Raw genomic sequence first — 19,938 nt, 5'->3', positions numbered from 1 at the left:
TAGCAGGCTGGATGCTGCCCCAGCTTGAAGGCAGCACCCAGCTCGATCCAACTGTTCCCTGAGCCCACCTGCGGAGCAGCACCTGGCCGGCTTTCAGCGGGCAGGCTCGGGAAGCAGTTTGATCAGGCCGGGTGCTGCCTCTGAGCTTGGCCAGCCCACTTGGGCAGCCCTGGGGGGTGCTGCCACTTCGGAGGGAAAGCCAGGGGGCTGCCTGCAGCTCAGGGGCCACTTGACCTGCCAGCAGCTCACCACCTGGCTGTAGGAGAGGCAGGTGGGCTCCACCAAAAAAAACCAAAAAACTAAAAAGGATCAGGTCCCTCACCGCTTCTGCCTTCAGAAACTTTAAAGCACCTGCTGAAAGCAGAAGTGGTGAGGGCCCCAATCTTTTTTTTATGTCTGCAGAGCCTGCCTGCCTCTCTGTGGCCAGGGGCGAGCTGACAGCTGCAACCTATCATTGCAAACTAAACTATATCCGATGTAGTTTAGTTTGCAAAGATGTAAACTCATCTAAACTCCACAAAACTGGCACATGTATAATGTCTAGCACCATTAAGCCACACAGATTGTATTTTCATGACATGTACATCGTGACAACTGTCATGTGTACAAGCGCCCAGGGCTAAATGCTGGAGGCTTCAAGTGAGAGTGGAAAAAAGCCCAGTTCACTCGCCCTTTCAGCATCCACTCTCTGTCACTGTGTGACACCAGATACTGGGCAAAATGGACCTATGGTTTAACCCAATGGCAAGTCTTATGTTATTTTCTTATTCTATACAATACCTCAGGGAAGGGTTTGCCAAGGGGCCCTCAATTCAAAAGGCACTTCCTTGTCTGTACAAAGCGCTTTGGAGAAGCTGGTCATTATTTTGGTGCCAAAATATAGGAGCCTGGCACACTGGAAACCCAGACCAGGAAACTCCTGGCAACCCAGGACTAAGCATGGTTGCATGGCTCCAGGCAGCCTGACCCTGAGCCTTGGGAGCCTGGTTTTCTTCACCTTTTCCTATTCCAGGATAGCAAGACAGAGTTTCAGTGAAGCTCTAACCTTTGTGAGCAGTTCAATTGTTATTGCATTATGTCCAAAAATTATATAAAAAAGGGCAGGCAGGTTGCAAAGCCAAGCATTCAAAAGTTAGGAAATGCCAGATTTCAAGCTGTCTATGCAACCTTCATGGAGCCCCTGGCACAGCCGCATTGTGACACAGTCTGGCTTACACGATGTCATGAGTGAAACACAGGAATGAAAGGGTGCATGGGCAGTGCAGGAAAGATAGAAATAAGTCAAGAGGTTGGCAGAGGTGGGGAGCAACACTGTGAAACTAAGAAGGGATAGACAAGGAGAAGGATGGTGAAAGATTCCTATGGGTGGACCTATGATTTTGAAAAGGTAGGTGCAGATGGTGTGGTGCATCATCACATATAACGCAACAGACATTTTTCTCCAGTTACAAATAAACTAGAAGCTTCACTGATAAGCTATGGGGCTAGAGCTATGTTATTCAATTTAAGATTGAAGGGAAAAAAAACTTTATTGGAATGTGCATTTATTTGCTATATCATATAGTAACTTGGGCAAACCTAAGCAAAAATAATCAAAAGATGTTTTTCTAGTCCTGTAGTCATTACAGTTAAATGTACACTTTTTCAGATTCACAAAACAAAATCTGGCCTTCTTGAACATCTTGACAGTTCATCCAATGCTTCACTGAAAGTTATTGCCACACTTGAGCTAATGTTCAGCCGAGTTAACCTTTCCACACTTGAGTTAATGTTTCAAGCAAGAGTTACAGAACAGTCTGTAGGGCTGTGAGATGGGAGTTACTTGGAGTAGCTAACAGACAGCTAAACTGCAAAAGGAAGGATAGCTTGAGAGGCGGAACCATTAAAAAAGAAAGAGGGTCGTTAACATGTATAGAATGAAGAGTTTAGAAGGAATCAAGTAGGTTATTATAAAAAACCCTGAAGTCAATTGACTCCCTCACTGTAGCCTAAATAGAAAGGCTTCTGCCACTACCAGGCAGCTGGCTTTAAACTTTGGATGGACCAGGAATCAAAGATGGGGTGCAACTGCACTACTACATCATTCCCCTCCCCTTCCCCTGCCCCCCAGGTCCACCCCTGAAGGTACCCTACTGGGGTAGAGTAGGGAGTGTGCCATCAATCTTCAGGCCTGGATTGGGATATGGGCAGAAATCACTGTAATATTATTAGCGAGATAAATACCATTGGGATTTGTCTCATTATGGGAAACTAACTTGCCAGTTATAGATTGGAAAGCACATGCTACTAATAATAGTAGGGCTTAGATAGTCCTGGATGTGTTACCTGACAGATTTCTTCCCCAAATAGTCAATGAACCAACAAGAGATGAGGCTATTTTAGACTTGGTTTTGGAAAGTAATGAGAACTTTATAGATGAGCTGGTTGCACAAATTTAACCTTGGATCAAGTGACCATGAGCTGATCCTGTTTAAGTTAAATGGAAGGACAGATGAAAGTAGGTCTGTAAGACAGGTTCTTCTTTCCAAAACAGCAAATGTTAGTAACCTGGGAGCTAGTTAGTAAAGTCAACTGGATGGAGGATCTCAGAGATTTGAGCATGGAAGAGGCCTGCCATTTCTTTCAGTTAAATGTTTAAAAGCAATATGGAATTTGAGGCCCAATCAGGGGGAGAACATTTGTAAGGAAGGGCCCCAGACCTATCTAGATGAATAACCATCTCAGAAAAAATATTAGCTATAAGCAGAGACCCTACAAAGAATTGAAAAAAGGACAGCTCAGCGTGGACTGCTGTCTTTGAGGTCAAGTTGTGTAGGAATACAGTGAGAAATGCAGAAGCCAGGCTGAATTAGACCTTGCAAAGGATGTTAAAACAAAATGCTGGGTAAGCATTGAACAAGGATGGTTTAGGAATAGTGTTCTTGCATTCATACGAGGAGTTGGACCTGATCTGTTAATTCCCTATGATTCTATGATTCCAGGTTCTTCATCCACATAAATAAATGAATCAGAAAAACAGAAGTTGGGCTACTACTCAGCGAAGTCAGGGCAGAGATTAAAGATGAAATAGATATGGACCAAAAGGATATGAGTAAGGAGCTGTAGTTTCAATAAGGAAGAGAATTTTGATTGTGGGGATAAAGGCAGGATGGCTAATGGGAATGAGGGTAAAAGCCAGAAATTACCCCAACAAGACTCCAAGAATTTAATGCATCTGGGTTAGCGGGTCACATCATTTCCAGCACTGAACTCTGTAGGAACTGGCATATGCAACTTTGGGTCCAGTAGGAAGGATTTGTAAAAAATCAAGTCAGATGGTCTCATCTCACTGGAGAACAGCAGGTGCAGAGCCTGTATTTCAGGAAAAGAAAGTGATCTGAGCAACTACAGACCTGTTAGCCTGACATCAATCATGTGGAAGGCTTCAGAATAAATTATGAAAGAAAGAATAATTAGCAGAGAATGGGATGAAAATGCAATATGAACTTTAACAAAGGTAGATCCTGCCAGACTACCTAGATATCTTTGTCTGATAAGTGATTTTCTAGACAGGAAAGTGGTTAATCTATCTGGATTCTGGACCAGAAATTGGAGTGGTGCCATGTGAAAAATTATTAGGTAAAATGGAGATGATATTATGCAAGAATTGTAAAATTGGTGAGGAACTGGCTAAAGGGTGATGTTGAAAGGAAAAGTTAGGCTGGAGGGAGGTTATTTGTGGAGTTTATCAGGGATCAGTCTTGCAGCTCATTTTATTTATGATGATCGGTCAAAAACAACAGGGCATCTGTGATGGCTGTGCAGTAAATATAACTAGCAATGTAATCCCTGACAGATTCAGTCAATAATCTGAAGCTAGCCATTCGGATCAGGCAATGTGGAATGCTGAGGAAAGGAGTATTGCTCCTCCTGACAATACTTGCTCACAGGACTGTGGAAACTATTGAAAACTTGCTTTGAGCTGCTTCTGCATCCCCTATGCAACCCTGACTTTGCTCCAAGTGAAGTACTCCAGAGGAAGACCTGGGAGGAAGACAATTCACGCCCAATGATGAGGTGCAAGAGGCAGTGCACACATTGTGTCCAGCACAGCCTAGCTCTTTCTTGTTGACTGGAAACATCACCTGCATGGGATGTTGGCAGCAGTACATCCACAAGCAAGGGGTCTGCTTAGAAATGCATCCCAATGGTGAAAGCCAAGGGGCTACAATAAAATGTAGCATGAAAGCTTGCTATTTTTTTGACTGACCTTTGAAATATTTTTACCAATAATGTTGGCTCAACATCTAGCAGTGTGCCAATGAAAGCTGCTGATGACATGAAAATGGGAGGCAGCCTAGCACTCCATGACAAATGTGTCATGTTAAGTACAACTCTTCCCAAAAACTACAGTGGACCACAGCAAGAGAGCAGAGTACCTGCCCCCTCATTCTTGCTCTTCTAAAGCTACTTCCATATGACGAGCTTCCAACTTACAGCAGCATCTTGTATTATCAGTTCCCAAGTACAAGGCCCTGCATACACTATTACTGAATTAAATCTCATTTCTATTACTGCAGCCCTTAAATTCTTCCTGTTCATTTTGCATGAGATCTTGGTTCTCCTCTGCACTGATAAGGAACACTCCCAACACTCCCCTGTTCCCATGTTGCTACTCTCTTTTCCACAATACCCTGCCTTACCCAGAGTGCAGGATGGCAAGCAGAGGAAAGAAAGTGAGCAAACGTTTTTCAGGCAAACAGAGGAAAGCAATTCTACCCTGTGGGTGCAGACTGATCCAAAACTGGGCATTCAGAAGGGCTGGGACCTTTAGGCTAGGGACAGACATTCAAAAAGCCTGAGCCTGAATTGATTCAATCTTTGCAGGTTAGTTTAACCTGGGTAGGCTGAATCAGTCTGTAAGTGTATAGACATCCCAGAAATGCAGGCACATGCCTGTAGTGGCTCAGGCTAGAAGCTGGGGGGCGGGGGGGCGGTGCTAAAGCAGCCCTCCCTTCCCTTCTACGGTGCTGAGTGGAGAGGGGTTGTGACCAGATTCCTGCAGGACCTCTGATTAGGGAGGGGTTCCTCCACTCTTCTGACCAGCCTGGCAGGGAATTGATAACACAGTGTTTATCACCCCATTAAGAAAACACCATTAAGAAAACACCCCATTAAGAAAACAACAGTGGGACACTACCAGCTCCCTGTTGATTTTGGCTTTGTTCCATCTGCCACAGCATGGACTTAGCCAGCTTATGGTCTGCTAGCTAATGCTGAGAGGTTTCTGTGTAAGGTAGAGGGGACAGGGAATCCCGGCTTAGTGGTGAGGGGAGGGTGGGGAACAGGGGGAAGCCAGGCATTTGTCTGCAGTCTCTGCTGAGCTCTAGCCAGGGAGCGGAGGGAAGGGGCCAGCTCTGCTGTGGAGCAGAGAGCCCTGCGCAGCCCAAAGAGCATGCTGGGATGCTGGGGGAATCTGGTTTAACTTAAACCATGTAGGGGTCTGGGACAGACATTAAATAAACCAGTTTGACCAAAATCAATTAAGTCTGATACTACATTCAACCAGGTTTATCTCAAACTGGTTTCAGCCATTTTCAGACTGGTTTATGTGCACTGAAAATCTGTTCTGTTACAGGTTTAAACCAGTTTATGATCACTTCAGCTGGTTTACATGTAATGTCTGTCCCTAGCCCTGGTCCCAGAGGCCAACTGCTTTCAAGCTAAATTATTTAAAGTAGACTGTTAGTTTTTAGGTGCACTGCTCACTACAGGGACTTCCCACTTCATCAGCAGGTTCCATAGGTATTTGCTGACAGCTGAGTAATGCAGGATTGTACTGAGAGCTCCATGCCCTTAGATCTAGTACCCAGTACCATATGGCAGGCAGAAGAGCCATTTGTAGGACAGGTCTTGCTTAGCCCATGCATCCTAGGCTGGAGTGTGCTCCCTACAGAAACAATCTGCAGAAAAGCAGCTACTAAATTGTAACCCCCCCCTTCCCCTCCCGGGCTGAGTTTATATGAATGGCAATTTCAGAGGCTTTATATCATGACTAAATTTGGGCAGATTTTCACAACTGTGGCGAGGAGCTGCTCACTGACTCCATAGGAGCCCCTTGCCAAATGTCAGGGTCCTAATCCTGAGTGTGGCGGCCCCAGTACTTATCAATGACATGGCTATTTTTTTAACAGAGGCAAACAATGACCCTCTACCCTTGCTTTGCTTTTAGAAAGAGTTGAGCCATTTTTGCTGAAAGTTTCCCCAAACCCCTCTGCAACCAAATCCATCTGAGGCTGGCTCCCAGCATGAGAAATTCCAGCCGAAATGGTTAATGTTTGATATAGTTATCAACTGGTGAAAAAAAGTCCTTATAATGAAAAACATTGGGCAACCTCAACTCCAGGCACTGCTGACAGCCCTACATGTATCAGCACTTTGGTGTGGCTACCTTACCTTAACCATTGTTAATAGAGTTTGCATAAGAGAATTATAGACCTGTTTTTTTCCTATACAAGTTGGGAATGTAAGAATCATGAGCCAGTTGAAATCACCAGCTGAATCTGTTTGCATATGCACAAGGCAAACACAATTTGGGCTAAAACATATTTTGGAGAATTGTAGACACAGACATTCATAACAAGAGCTGGTGGGAATCTCAAAAGCTGGGGACTAGAACAAAATAGTTTGTGGCAGTTTTGATTTGGTTTCAGAGCAAAAATAATGGAAGCATTCTGTAAAACTAAAAGGTCCTGATTCTTCTCTCATGTCTTCATGAGAAATCTAGAGCAATTCCACTGAAGCTAGTCTCAGTGATGGACATGGGGATGCATGTGTGTCAGGGAGAGCTTGCTGAAACCACCCACTCAGGCTGATTGGAGCTGCACAAGTCTTGACATATTTCAGGGTAAAAGCTATGCAAATATTTTAATCTGAACCTGCAAATGATTATCTCTAATTTCAAAGTATTTTACTGAGATTAAAGTTCACACTGAAAACACTGCCTATTCCTTGTGAGAACATTTGCTTTTAATTAGCGAAGAATGCGCGTGGGCAACCTGAGGTTCGCTGTTACGGTGAGCACATGCTACTTACAATAATACATTGCCTCCCATCACAGGAGTGTGGCACAATTGGTTGATAGTTAGAACAATGGTTCCAGTTCTATATGGTCACGTTTGCAGACAGCTTCTTGGCCAAAGGCTTTTTTTCCCCTCTCCCATTCACCATTTTGCGGAATGGAAGGTCAAGGAATGTGCAAGTTAAAAAAAAGAAAGATTTGCCACAGACACAGTGCTAATCTTCACTCTATCACTTTGGAGTGTGTTCCACTTGGCATACCCACAGGGACTGAACCCAAGCCTAAGTGCCTGTAGGACTGCTACTTGCACTACCTCTTTTGTGCTGGGAAGTCACTGGTAGAGATATGCTTATGATGCCCTCTGAGCTGGTGATGCCCTCCTATCTCCACATCCTGAATGACTCTTGAGGTCTTTGGAGTGGGTGTGAGGCAGTACTGGTGTTGATCAGTGTGAAATTGGGAGTGAGGTTCATGCCCTGGTCCTGCCTCTGGTTATCCTTCCTTGGGCAAGTCACTGCTACCCTACAGATCTGCTTCCCTGCCCTTTTTTTGTCCATTGTGCCTGGGACAGAAGTTACACATAAACCTGTGTAAGTGATCGAAAACTGGTTTAAATCTGTAACAACTGAAGTTCCGTGCGTGTAAACCATTTTCAAAATAGCCAAAAGCCGATTTAGGCTTAAATCAGCTTATTGAACTTCTGTCCCAGATGCCCTTTAGATTCAAGATAATGCACGGTCCCCCAGCCACCCAGGATGTTTTGAACCTCCCCTGCAAGCCCTCACCCAGCCCTTGCAGGGTGGGTGAGCTAGCCGTCTCCCAAGCTGTCTATCCCCTGGCTTTTGGCCTGGGCCACTGTGAGCACGTGGCTGCATTTCTGGAATCTAAAGTAAATATCTGTTCACTTGCTTATCGGTTCAATCTACGCAGCTTAAATTAATTTGCAAAGACTGAATCCATTCAGCCTTGGGCTTTTTGACAGTCTGTATTTAACCTGTAATTTGAGCTTTTCACAAATGTCCAGGTGAGCTAGGAGAACAAAGCCTGTGGACCTTCACCCACTTGCTACCTGACAGATCACAATGTTGCTTTCAAGAAGCCTAGGCAGACTTAGTGGGAGAGTCAGGGATGCCATTTCCACTTGCAGGGCCAAACTTCACCATGGGGAAGTATCACCTGCCTCTCCCAGCCTTAAATCTTCCCTGGACTGCAGCACCATGTGTTTTAGCTCCTGTGTATTTTTACTGAGTGATATTAGTTTTGGGTTCCTCATCCGGACCAGGGTAAAACAAGGTTGCGTGATAACCCGCACCTTGTTCACCATCTACCTGACTGTCATCATCCACCTCATCCGAGATGATTTACCATCCAGCATCAGTATCCAGTATTGACTGGTTGAGAAGGTTTTCAATCTTGGGCACTTCTGGGCAAGAACAAAACTTACCACCAAGGATATCCACAACCTTCAGTTTGCAGACGATTGCTGCATGATGGCTCATTCTACACAGGATGTGCAAGTGACCCTAGATCTCTTCAATGCTTTGTATAAGAAACTTGGCCTGTCCTTGAATGTTGCCAAGATGAAGGTTCTCCAACAACCTTTCCTAGGCCAGCTGAACATCCCTCATGCTATCTACGTGGACAGAGAAGCTCTGGAGTACATGGAGCTCTTTCCATATCTTGGCAGCCACCTCTCTCAACAGGTTACCATTGATGAAGAAGTCCAGCACTGGGTCAACTGTGCCAGTGCTGCCTTCTTCAAGCTGCAACAATGTGTCCTTGAAAACAGAGATCTTTGACAAAGGTCCTGGTTTATAAGGCAGTTGTGCTGACCACCCTTCCTCTATTGCAGTGAAGCCTGGACTGCCTACTGACACCACATTAAGACCCTTGAGAGCTTTCACCAGCGGTGCTTGGGTCGAATCCTGGGAATCAAATGGGAGGACCACTAGACCAGTGCGAGTTTCCTCCATGAAGCTGCGTCCACCAGCATCAAAGCCTTGCTCTTGAGAAATCAACTCCGGATGTCCGACAACCACCTCCCTTGCCCGATTCTCTTCTCCCAGCTCTCTGTTGGCCAACACTCAAAGGGAGGCCAAAGGGAATGGCACAAAGACATGCTCAAGGTCGCCCTTAAGCATAGAGGCATTGACACCAATGGCTGGGAGGAGCAAGCTGCTGACCATTCGGTGTAGCACCACCTGGTCCACCAAGGCGTATGCCACTTCAAGGCCCAACAACTCGATACCGAGGCAGAATGGCGGTGGTGGAGGAAGAAGGAGGAGACTACCCTGGGGCTGTGAATCCTGCTCCCCTGTGCAACAACATGCCCCCATTGCCAAAGAATGTGTGCACCCAGAATCAGGGTCCTCAGTCACCCGAGGACCCATCAAGTCTGATGGACGTCATCCTTGACTTCGAGGGACTGCCATCGATTTTTACTGAGTGACATTAATTCTGGGTTCCACCCAAGAACTGACTGACTGATTTTCCTTTGGGTCTTATCTGTGGGATGAAAAATGCTAAGTAGTTCAATAATATGCAGGTGTGGTGTTCCAGGCTACAGCCCATGTGGTGGTTACATAAATTTCTAAAATGCTGATCTTTGCAATCTTGTAATTGCACTTGCTACAGTGTGCACAAGGGAAGGAGACTCATATCCTGTGGGTTATAGCTGGGGCCAAACTTACACGAGATCTCAAGGCCAAACATGCCTGTGATGTACTGTGCCTGTAAAGAGCTGGATCTGCAAATGTATCTGACCAAAACTGGCCAAGCTCACTGGTAGCCATCCAGCCACCACTGCCTTTCAGGTAGGCTGCAGTGTGGTATACAGGTGTCCATGTTAGCTGCAGAAATGCTGCCTGGGTCCTGGAAGTAGTCTAGCTGCTTTAGGGCAAATCCCTGGATCACCCTGCAGTCTGCTGCACAGACCTCCCTTCCATGTCTGGGCCTTTGTTTGATTTCATCCAGAAGCTGTGAGCTGGGTTCTGAAATAACTTTTGGGCTAGATCCTCAGCTGTTGAAAACCAGTGTAATGTCATCAGGGTCACCAGAAGCTGAAACTGGATTGACTGCTGCTTTGCACTCCCAGGACTACCAGGAAGCCTAGGCTACTAGGAAAAGAGACTGAGGTAGTAAGCCTGGACTGGAACTAACAGGTATAGTGCTATGGATGCTAGAGGAGCTCTGGAGCTGTACCAGTCTGTGGCACCTGGAGCCGATGGGCATAAATGATCTAGGCATAACTTGAGAAAGTCTCTAAGCCCAGAATAGGAGACTGGGGAACAGTCTTGCAGTAGGAGTCATGTGGCCAGAAACCAAAGTGGCTTTGAAACAGGGCTTGATGAACAGGATTATACTACATCACTGCTGGGGAGCAGGCTTGATGACCCAGGGCCTCCCTTATAGTCTGCTAATGCTAGGACCTCCCCAGGTCACCCCTGCAGCACAGCTGCTGATTTCAGTGGAGATGAACTGCTGTAAAACAGGAGGAGGGTCCAAGTACCTCAGGTAACATAAACCTGTGAAGCTACCCTTAATTTTCCTGGAGCTGCTCTGATTTACATCAGCTGGGGATATGGCTCCAGATGCCTTTCATAACGGTACTCAAAACTGCTTTGGCAAGGAGTGTGGCCTATAGTGGTGGGGTGAAAGTGAAGGTGAAAACCAGGGTTAAGGTGCCTCCTTTCCTGCTGCCCAGCCCAGAATATGCTGACACTGGGCAATGTAGTCTCAGCACCATGGAAGCCTTCTGCACCATATGTGTTGCTGCCACGTGACTGGCACATATAGCTTCAGCCTACGCTTGCAGCTTCCAGGCTCTTTTGTCTCTGTTACGAAGGTTTTTAGAAGGAGATTTGTTGTTCATGACCAGGGGCTCATGCACTCCCTCACCCTGCATATGCTAAGAAGCTGTGCTCTGCAATCAGCGCTCTTCCTCTAAAAATAGGCTGCAAGCCTTTGGGGTGCAAAGGACAGTGTGTGCTCAACCCAGTGGCAGCTGCCAGAGTCTGTGGTCAGCCTGGTACTAGAGCTCTGCCCAGGTGTGAAGGGCTCAACCTAGCCCCATTGATATTTGCTCTGAAACCTAAAGACAATGTGACTGTTAAGCTTGTTAACGCTTTCTCTGCTGATCCCTTTGACACAGACCCAGCTGAAAGGGGTCCCCCCCACAATCCTCAGGATTCTCCCATGCACCCGGATGCCAAAAGCTCCACCTGCCAACCTCTCCTGTGCCAAAGCCCCCAGCACATCCCCATAAAGCAGTCCTGTATTATCAATGCAAAGTCCCATCACATTCCAGAGAGCAGTGTCAGGCTGGGTGCAAGATCCATTAGTTCAAGTGTCAGAGCAAATGCTGCTACTACTGTGATGGAGTTAATGACATCCTGAGTGAATGGAGGCGGGGAGGGCAGCTATCGGCTTTGGAAAGGATGTTGCCATAGCATCTCTTGTCCACCATGCTGGTTTGTGCAGCAGGTGAAAACTACTATGGCTAAATTCCATGCTGGCTCACTACACAGCATGCCAACCTGGTACCAAATGCACCAGTTGGCAGGGGGTGACCAGAGGCAGGAAAAGGGGAAAGCTCTTCATTCTGAAGCATGTGTCAGATCTCCAGCACTAGCCCTGCTTTGGGATCTGCCCATCTAATGTTGCCCTCTGCTTTGTTGTCTCCATGTGGTTCCTGTGGCCCAGATCCTGCAGTCATCTCTGCTGCACACATAGCCTCATGAATATGGACCTACTTAAATTGTAGTTCATGATTTTGGTGAAAAATGGCTATCTCCACAATTGCCATGAAAAATGGCACTGGCAGAGATTTCCCGCAGAATTGCCCCCCCCCCCATGCTTCCCAGAATGCAAATATTTAGATTTAAATTTAGTACTCAGATTTATAATAATACAGTAATTTATATGATATTTCCACAAAATCTGCTATTTAATTATGAGGTTTTTGCCTCTCTCCCAATCATCAGTGAGGGTTGGGGCTGCTGCAAAATGCCTGTGAACTTGGCTCTACATGTTGTGAGTAGCCAATGAAAAACCCTTTGTCTCACTGTAATTTAAGTAGGTCCTTACCCATGAGCTGTTGCACAGCTCTGTTGCAGTCTCTGTTGAAAAGCTCAGTGTTTAATGATTGTAGAAACTTTGGAGTGGAAACCAAAGTTATCAGAGGTGCCTTGTGTAGAGGACAGGCAACAGCTGGAGAGATATGAAGACACAGATAGGGTGCCATGGGGACAAAAACAGTCACTTACATGTATATATAGTGCTTTTAAGTTAATTAAAGACATTGAAGGTAATAAATATAATGAGGTATATGCATTACAAATACTACATGGTGTGGGAACTAAAACTGAAAGTATTAGAGGATAGACAAAATGCATCAGCCAAAGCCTCCAGGAAAGTTCATGTGTGAACTGGACAAAGTGGAAGGAAGCATGTGAACTGTATTGCATTGCAAGTGATGCTGACAAGAACAATGAAAGGCTGCATACCACATTGTTTCTTCATGTGGCAGGTGAGGAAGCAATAGAGGAATTTAACACATTTAGGCAGCAGATAGAAAATGCAAGTCTTAATGAAGCAGTTGGAGACACACTGTGCACCAAAGAAGAACAGTGTGCACCAAAGAATAACATGACATATGAGAGGCATAAGTTTTTCATCAGAAGTCAGGGAGAAGGGGAAAATACAGACCACTATGTGACTGAGTTTAAGCTGGCAGCACAAACTTGTGAATTTGGGGAACTGTGTGACTCCCTCATTAAGGATCATGTTGTGTATAGTCTTCTGTAAGACAATGAGCTCAAAATTGTTAAGGGAGGCTAATTTAACCTTCAGAAGGGCTGTAGACATGACATGAGTGGAAGAGATGAAACAAAGAGTGATTAGACGTAGTGAAAGGCTGTTTAAAACGTGGCTATAGTCATGCTGCAAGAAGCTGTCCTGCGTACTGGCAAAAACGTTGCAGTCATAGCAAACACAACCATTTTGCTAAAGTGTGCAGTTCTAGAAAATGGAGACACTGTTTACAGTCACTTAGAAAGGACATGGAAACCTGCAAGGGTGATTAAACACTTTGTCGCTCTGAGTTCTTACATGGGGGGAGACAGAGGAAGAAGATGTATATGGAAGAAACAAAGGGGATCTGATGAAAACAGATACACCTGTCCAAGAGAGAAATGAAGAAGAGGAACAAATTGAACCTGTGTCAACAGCCCAATCAGAAAAACAAGAAATATCAGATAAGTCTACTGTACGTGTGGAGTCTCAGATGGACAACTTGAGCACAAAGGAAAAAAGGGATACCAATGTTTCTTTTACTGCCTCTGGAAGTAGAGTGATAATTACACCTTCTAGATGTAGAGAGACTAATTGTTTGATTCTAGGAGATTCAAATCTTTCTGAAAAAGGGAGAAGTGATGTAATAACAGTAGGAGCTTTGGAGTGGGAGCCAAAGTTAGCAGAGTGTGCTTTGTGGAGGACTGGAGATGACTAGAAGGGAATGGAGAACAGATAGAGAGCCATGGAGATGAACGCAGTCACTTATGTATGCATAAGTCACTTTCAGTTAAAGAGCCTAAAGTTAATATAAACGTCCAGTATTGTGTGAGTTGTGTGTTACGCATATTCCATGTGAGAGCCTGTCACAGCCCATAGGTCATCAGAACCCTTGTTCTCCCGGGCATCTCAGTAGATGGCCATAGGCTGGTTTCAGCCCTTAGTCCTGGGAGGCTGAAGCTATGATGCCATTACTGGTGCTCTAACCTTTAATCTCTGCAGTCCAACTGTTGTTAGGGCATTACTCCATCAGGTGTGGTGCTTAGGGAGAAGTACCTCTTTCTGACACTGAGAGAGTCAGAAAGAGAAGACCTGGTCATCCTGATCTGGTACAGCTCAGAGCCATTGTACCTGCCTGGCTCTTTCATCTTCTCAGAGAGCACTTGGGGGAGCAGTTTCCCTGTTCTGCACCTCCACATCCCTTTCCACTGGTGGTGACTGGATGTTTAAACTAAAGAGCAGGATACCATTGTCAGGGCCTTTCAGGTATCACCACAGAAACCTCTGGCAATCCAAGAATCTCCAGGACAGGTATAAGCTGTTGCAGGAGTGACATAGTTCATGTGTTTGTAAAGGTCTCGGGGACCCTTGCATGGGAGGTGCTGTTGAAGAGAGAAGAAACTTCTCATTGGCTCTCTGGCCCTCACTCTGGAAGATCCAACTCCCACCTATTCACAGCTAAATCTGGGTGGGAAATGCCTTTCCTGTCCTGTGAGGGCCTTCAAACCATGGGTAACACTTCCTCCCTTTTGCTGCCACAGGGCTCCCCGTTCCCTGGATGACTGGCACGGAGCTCAGTGGTTGCACGGGGACAGGTATTCCAGGGCCCCTTCCTGCACTGAGTCCCTAAGTGCATATCTTAGATGCAGAGTCCTATTGAACAGGGAAAGATGGCATCCTTGTAACTCTCTCAGGTATAGCCCATGCTGTGAGTGAGCCAGAGAGCCCCTGGCATAACCCAATGAAGACAGAATGCTCCAGGCAAAAGACTGAGGGGATCACAAGACAGTGCTGGCTGAGAGAAGAGGAGCCATAGGGAATGGCAGGGCCTGTCTCCATCAGAGTGTGCTTTGTGGGGGGCTGGAGAAGTCCTCACAGGAGTCTTAATAGCTTGGGCACTTCATGGCTCCTCTGCTTGAAAGAGACTCCAGAATGGTGCCTGCAAGAGACATGCTTGAGTGAAGGGGTACAGGCTCCCGTAATGCACTGAGCCAAGACTCTAGGACCCTAGGCCCCAGATACCAACCAACAAACCAAGAGCCTGAGGAAGGACACTGCCACAGCTGTCTGGCATCTCTAACTGTGGCATGTGCGTCTGGACCATTGACCTCAATTGCAAGGTGTCCCAGGGCAAGGGCACACTGGGAACCACCCCAAGCGCAGATGGCCAGAGCTTGAGAGCATGCAAACCTGGGGAGGGGCTGCTGCCTTCTCTCTGAGCCACAGTCTGCATCTGGCTATTAGCTGAGCCTGTCATCCCCCTCAGCTCCTGAACTCTTCAGCATCTGGCCCTTACTGAGGTGCCTGCATGGGAGCTGAGCTCTGGAAAGCCTGCCCTACATCTCTGAGGCCTCATGTCCTGTCTGTGTGAGGTGGGGAGGGCAGTCCTTCCTTTCTTCCACACGCTAGGGAACTAGGTTCCATCATGCTCCCTAAAGTCAAACAGGAGCTGCTTCTTGCACACGAAGTTTGCTGACTGGAAACACATGTTCTTTGAAGTTGCACCTTGGCTCTTACAGATTTGCAGCCCCTCTCCTCCCCCTGAGGCTCCAAATCTGGACATTTTCTGGAAGTGCCAAAAGACTTTTTTTTGAGGGGAGGGGGGCAGCATTGAGCAGGAGAGGTCAAATTTTGGGAGCACTGTTTGGGGATCTGGTTGGTTATTATAAACTGTTCTATTGTAATATTTGATCTTTTTCTCCTGTACCTTATTTGGTATTGTAAGCCATCCTGAACCTTTTCTGGGGAGGGCAGCATCAAAATCTAATCAATAAATCCCCTATCCTGCCTTGTGGGACAGAGCCTGCCTCTTTTACTTCAAGTCCATGCAGTGCCCAGTGTGACAGGGCCTGGATCTGAGCAGGGGTCTCTAGGCACTGCTGCCATAGCACTGGTCTCATAGTCCTTCAACAGGGATCATGTCATATATTTGTACAGACACCAAGAAAGCCTGAGTTCAGCTGGGGAGTATTTAACAAACAAAGCAATAACAGAAGCCAGAAGGTCTTGGTACATCTTTTTATGGGAGCCAATTCATAAGCTATTTTGTTTGGCATGTCACCTCTTCCCCTGAGCCCCCTCCAGCCTTCTTCACTGTATTGTACCCAATCCCCCACGCTGTTCCATGAGCCAAAATACCCCTTCCCCTCACACTTCAGTTTTTGTGCAGGTAGTAGCTGGGCCAGAAGTACCGGTTTGCACAGGGGTTTGAGGGCACAGCTGTAAGTGGCACAGCTGCAGAGCAGATGCATCTGCTCTATGCCCTTGCTCACCTTCCTGCTGCCTAAAGTGAAGCTCACCTTGACTAAGAATGCATTTGTTCTGTGCGTAGGGACTCACAGTGGCTCAGTGGTCCCCAACACCGAGACACACCAGCAGTGACAGGGCTGGCTGAGCCCCACTGTCCCATCCTCCCTCTCCCCACTCCTCCCCACTCCTCCCAACCAGGAGTGCCAGCTTCACTGAAATTAGACTATATGCACTGTGGAGCAGGGACCATATTTGCTTTGGCTGTACATCACTCCATGCATGCTGCCCAGGCCTAAGTGGGTTATCGTACTCTACATAGTCCAATCCCATAATTGCTCCTCTGCAGGCCTCACTACTTGGCTCCCTGGTGCTGCTAGGTAGAGAGAAGGGAGGATGGCTGCTGCTGCTTAGAGAGAAGAAGGAGCTGACACATGTGGTCAATTTATCTCCCAGCTTCTATTAATTAGGGCTTTATTCTTGCTGGCTCTGCCAGTCAGTGATGTTGCAGTTAGGTGGTTTCCTGAGCTAAGCACACTTGCCAGGGTCCCTTCCACAAACCAGTGCTTCACACTCCCCTGGAACACAGGTACTAAGGAAAAGGGCATGATAGAGAAGAGCCACAGAGAACATTTTTTTTTTTTTCTGTTTTTTTGCACCGGTCCTGGAAGCACTGCAATACCAGGTCAATGCATGGAGTGGATGGAGCATGCTCCAGTTCCACCACCCAATACCAAAAAGAATCTGCTCAATACAGACCTCCTATGAACACAACATCCTACAGCCACAGCTCTGGACTGCACTGGGCCCAGAGTCTGAGCTGTAGCTGTCCCAAAGCATTCAGCAGTTACTCAGGGTGAGTTCCTGGAGAAAGTGGAGTTCAAGCAGGGTCAGAGTCAAGGCTCTGAACTCCTGGTCTCATTCTCAGTGCTGCTCCAGTTGGTTGCATGACCCAGTCACCTCCCTTTTCTATGACTCCATTTTCCACACTGATGCATGAGAAATAATACCCACCAGGCTTGTGGGTTCTTAATATGGTGGCATTATGGCATTGTACAAGGCAGACCCTGCCTGTGAGAGCTTGCATGCTGAGAGGGAAGGCAGGAAAAGGGATCACTTTACGTAGGGGAAACTGAGGCACAGAGCTGTCAAAGGCTCTGCTGTGTTCAGGCTTCTAGCAAACTTGGCTCCTGTTTACACACTGAATAAGAAGTCACCAAGGACAGGCTAGATGCCAAGTGCTTGAGGGACCTGGTGCCCCAGACAGGCTCAGGGAGGTCATGGTAAGTGGACTGCACCTTATGAGCAGAATAAAGGACTGTTTTGCTGCTTTGCACCTCATCCACCCGGCATTTGAACCCCTAGAAGGGAGCAGTGGGTGCCTGAGTGAGATCAGAGGATGATTGTGACCCCATTGCCTTGCCCTTCGATGCCCTGCTGAGTTCCTTGGAGGAAAAGGAACTGTACGGATGCAGAGCTGCTTCTCCATATTAATCACGTGTGCCTGGGGTGCTCGCAAGTGTCCTCTGATCCTGCTCGCGTACACATTGCTCCCTTCCAGGGGGTAGAAGCGCGGGGCTGATGAGGCACAAAGCATTGAAAGAGTCATTTATTCTTCTGCTTTGAGCGTCGTCAGCGATGTGACTGGCAGTCCTTTCTTCCCCCTCCTCCCCACTCCGCCTGCTAGATAAACAGGAACAGCGGTGAGATCAGCTCCGTGCCTGCACCAGGGCCATTCATCTTCACTCGTTAAGGAGATGCCTTGTCAGAGCACACTCGCCCGTTATGACATTATCCCCTAACTAGTGAAGATAAATGGCATATCCAAAGCCAAGGCTGCTCCAGCGGCGCTGCCTCTTGCACTTACGTAGCACTGATGGGCCAGCGGTACAAGCATTAGGGTGGGGGTGGGCTCAGTTGGAAGCCATGGCTCCAGCTGGAGGTGTCTTGGAGTTGGCATTCCAGGCCAGATGTGGAGCCATGAGCAGAAACACTCAGCGCTTCCCACCTGGAGACCGCGGGCTGAGTCACTGCTCTTCTGTCTCTTTCTACCAGTGGGTCAAATGAAGCCGAAGGACGGTGAGTGACACAGTAAATCTCACTCAAGACCATGCAGCAAGTCAGCAGCAGAGCCACAAAGAGAACCCAGGAGTCCAGGTTTATCAGGGTAGTGACCCTGGCATGTGGCACCTCCACAGAGAGCAGGGTGCTCACTCCCCTCTCTCAGGTTGGTGGAACAGGGCTGGCAGACTTCAGAACAGGCTTCCTGGCCACAGTCAGAAGGCAATGTAATTCAGGGGCTAGCCTGGAAATCAGGACACCTGGCTTGCATTCACAGCTGAGCCAGCCAAACTGGATGACCCTAGGTGATTTCTCCCTGCCTCTGTCTCCCTTCCCACCTTTTGCCCAGTCAATTGACATTGTAGAGGAGCTGTCTTTCCTTAGGCATGTGCCCAAAGCCTGGCACAACAGGCCATAATACACCAGCGCTTGATATACACAACTGCATCTGTAGGAAAGATTAATAAGAACAGTACCAGAGCTAAGAACATGCAATATGTAATAGTGAACATGAGAGGGTGGATAGGTGGGGAGACAGAAAGCAAGAGGATGGGACCACAGGTATGATGGAGCAAAGGTTCTAGTCTAAACCCATTGACTGCATTGCAGATTTAGTCTTCTCCTTCCATCTGGGGCAGAAACAGCCTGGGTATCACCCTCTTCCCTGCAGCTGGGGGCTTCAGGCCCAAGCAGGAATGGGAGCATGAGAAAGAACATAAGAATGAGCAAAGGCGACTGCGTATCTCTACTGCACTAACCAACCCCACCACCAACCCTGCTACACTTCATATTTGAAGCAGCACTGCTGTTTGTCCCTGACTGGAGCCTGCCTGCCCCTCCCTGGAGGACTGCAGTGAGCCAGCAGCATTGTTCTCTCTGGGCTGGCCCAAACACACCTGCTGTGTGTCATGAACCCCTCTGGTGCAAGCAGCAAACAGATTCCTGGGCTGGTAGAGGGCATGGGTTGTAGGAGCAGGACGATTGGACTTCTGGCCCAGCACTAGCTCCAAGCAGTTGTGACAGGCAGCAGTGACAACTGTTAAAGCTCCTCCGTGGCCATAGATTTGTTACTAGCGATGCCAAATTACCTCAAGGTTGGTAAAGCAGACACAAAGTGATATTGACATACAGGCACATGCGGGCCTGAACACTTGTTCTTTCAGCCTCTGTCCCTCCCGATGAACATGCGAAGGGTACTAATAACACACAGCCGTGCTCCCCAGGACACTAAGGGCCTTGCTCAGCTCTGCACGAAAGCCAAGTGATTTACGGTGTCGGCTGCCTTGCCTGGAGTTGTGGGGTCTCCCTACGGTGGAGTGCTTGGCAAGCAGCGATTCCCCGGTTGAGTGGAGAAGCGTTAAGGAGGTTCTTTTGGCTATAAATCTAAGCCTGTTAATGGGCAGGGGCTAGGACAGATTCAGCCAAGAAGGGATGCTCTTACGGAGCATCTCTGTGGGAGCCCCAGCACAGTTGGGATGCCAGGAATCCCCCAGCCTATCCCCAGCCTTGCACTGTTCTGTTGCCCTAGGTGAACCCCTCCCTGCCCCCAGGCCTAGGTTTTCCAACACATTTCACAGGGGTGATACTGCAGCTAATTAGCCCTTGGCAGAGTACCTGCAATATGCAAAGCCCTATTTAGTGGCTAAAAAATCATACCAGATCAAGTGAGTATGCAGAGAAAGAGAGAGTGACTTTCATGCTGCAGGACTTGCCATGTGAACCAAAAAAGCAGAGGCAGGCTCAAGGTTAAACACCCAACAGCATAAGTTTTGCGGGGCTAT

At 47.4% G+C, this 19,938-nt stretch overlaps 1 protein-coding gene and 1 pseudogene across 1 annotated transcript in view; both read right to left on the bottom strand.

The window, feature by feature from the left end:
• C1QL1 (complement C1q like 1) overlaps positions 1 to 19,938 on the bottom strand; it is a 41,428-nt gene that overhangs the window by 4,065 nt on the left and 17,425 nt on the right. The gene's annotated exons all lie outside the window — the stretch shown is intronic.
• LOC149866848 (U2 spliceosomal RNA) lies at positions 16,752 to 16,836 on the bottom strand (annotated as a pseudogene).

This window comes from Crocodylus siamensis, chromosome 4, assembly GCF_052110815.1.
Source record: "Crocodylus siamensis isolate JL-2025a chromosome 4, ASM5211081v1, whole genome shotgun sequence".
Taxonomy (NCBI): Eukaryota; Metazoa; Chordata; order Crocodylia; family Crocodylidae; genus Crocodylus; species Crocodylus siamensis.
This window is presented reverse-complemented; position numbering and strand designations above follow the sequence as displayed.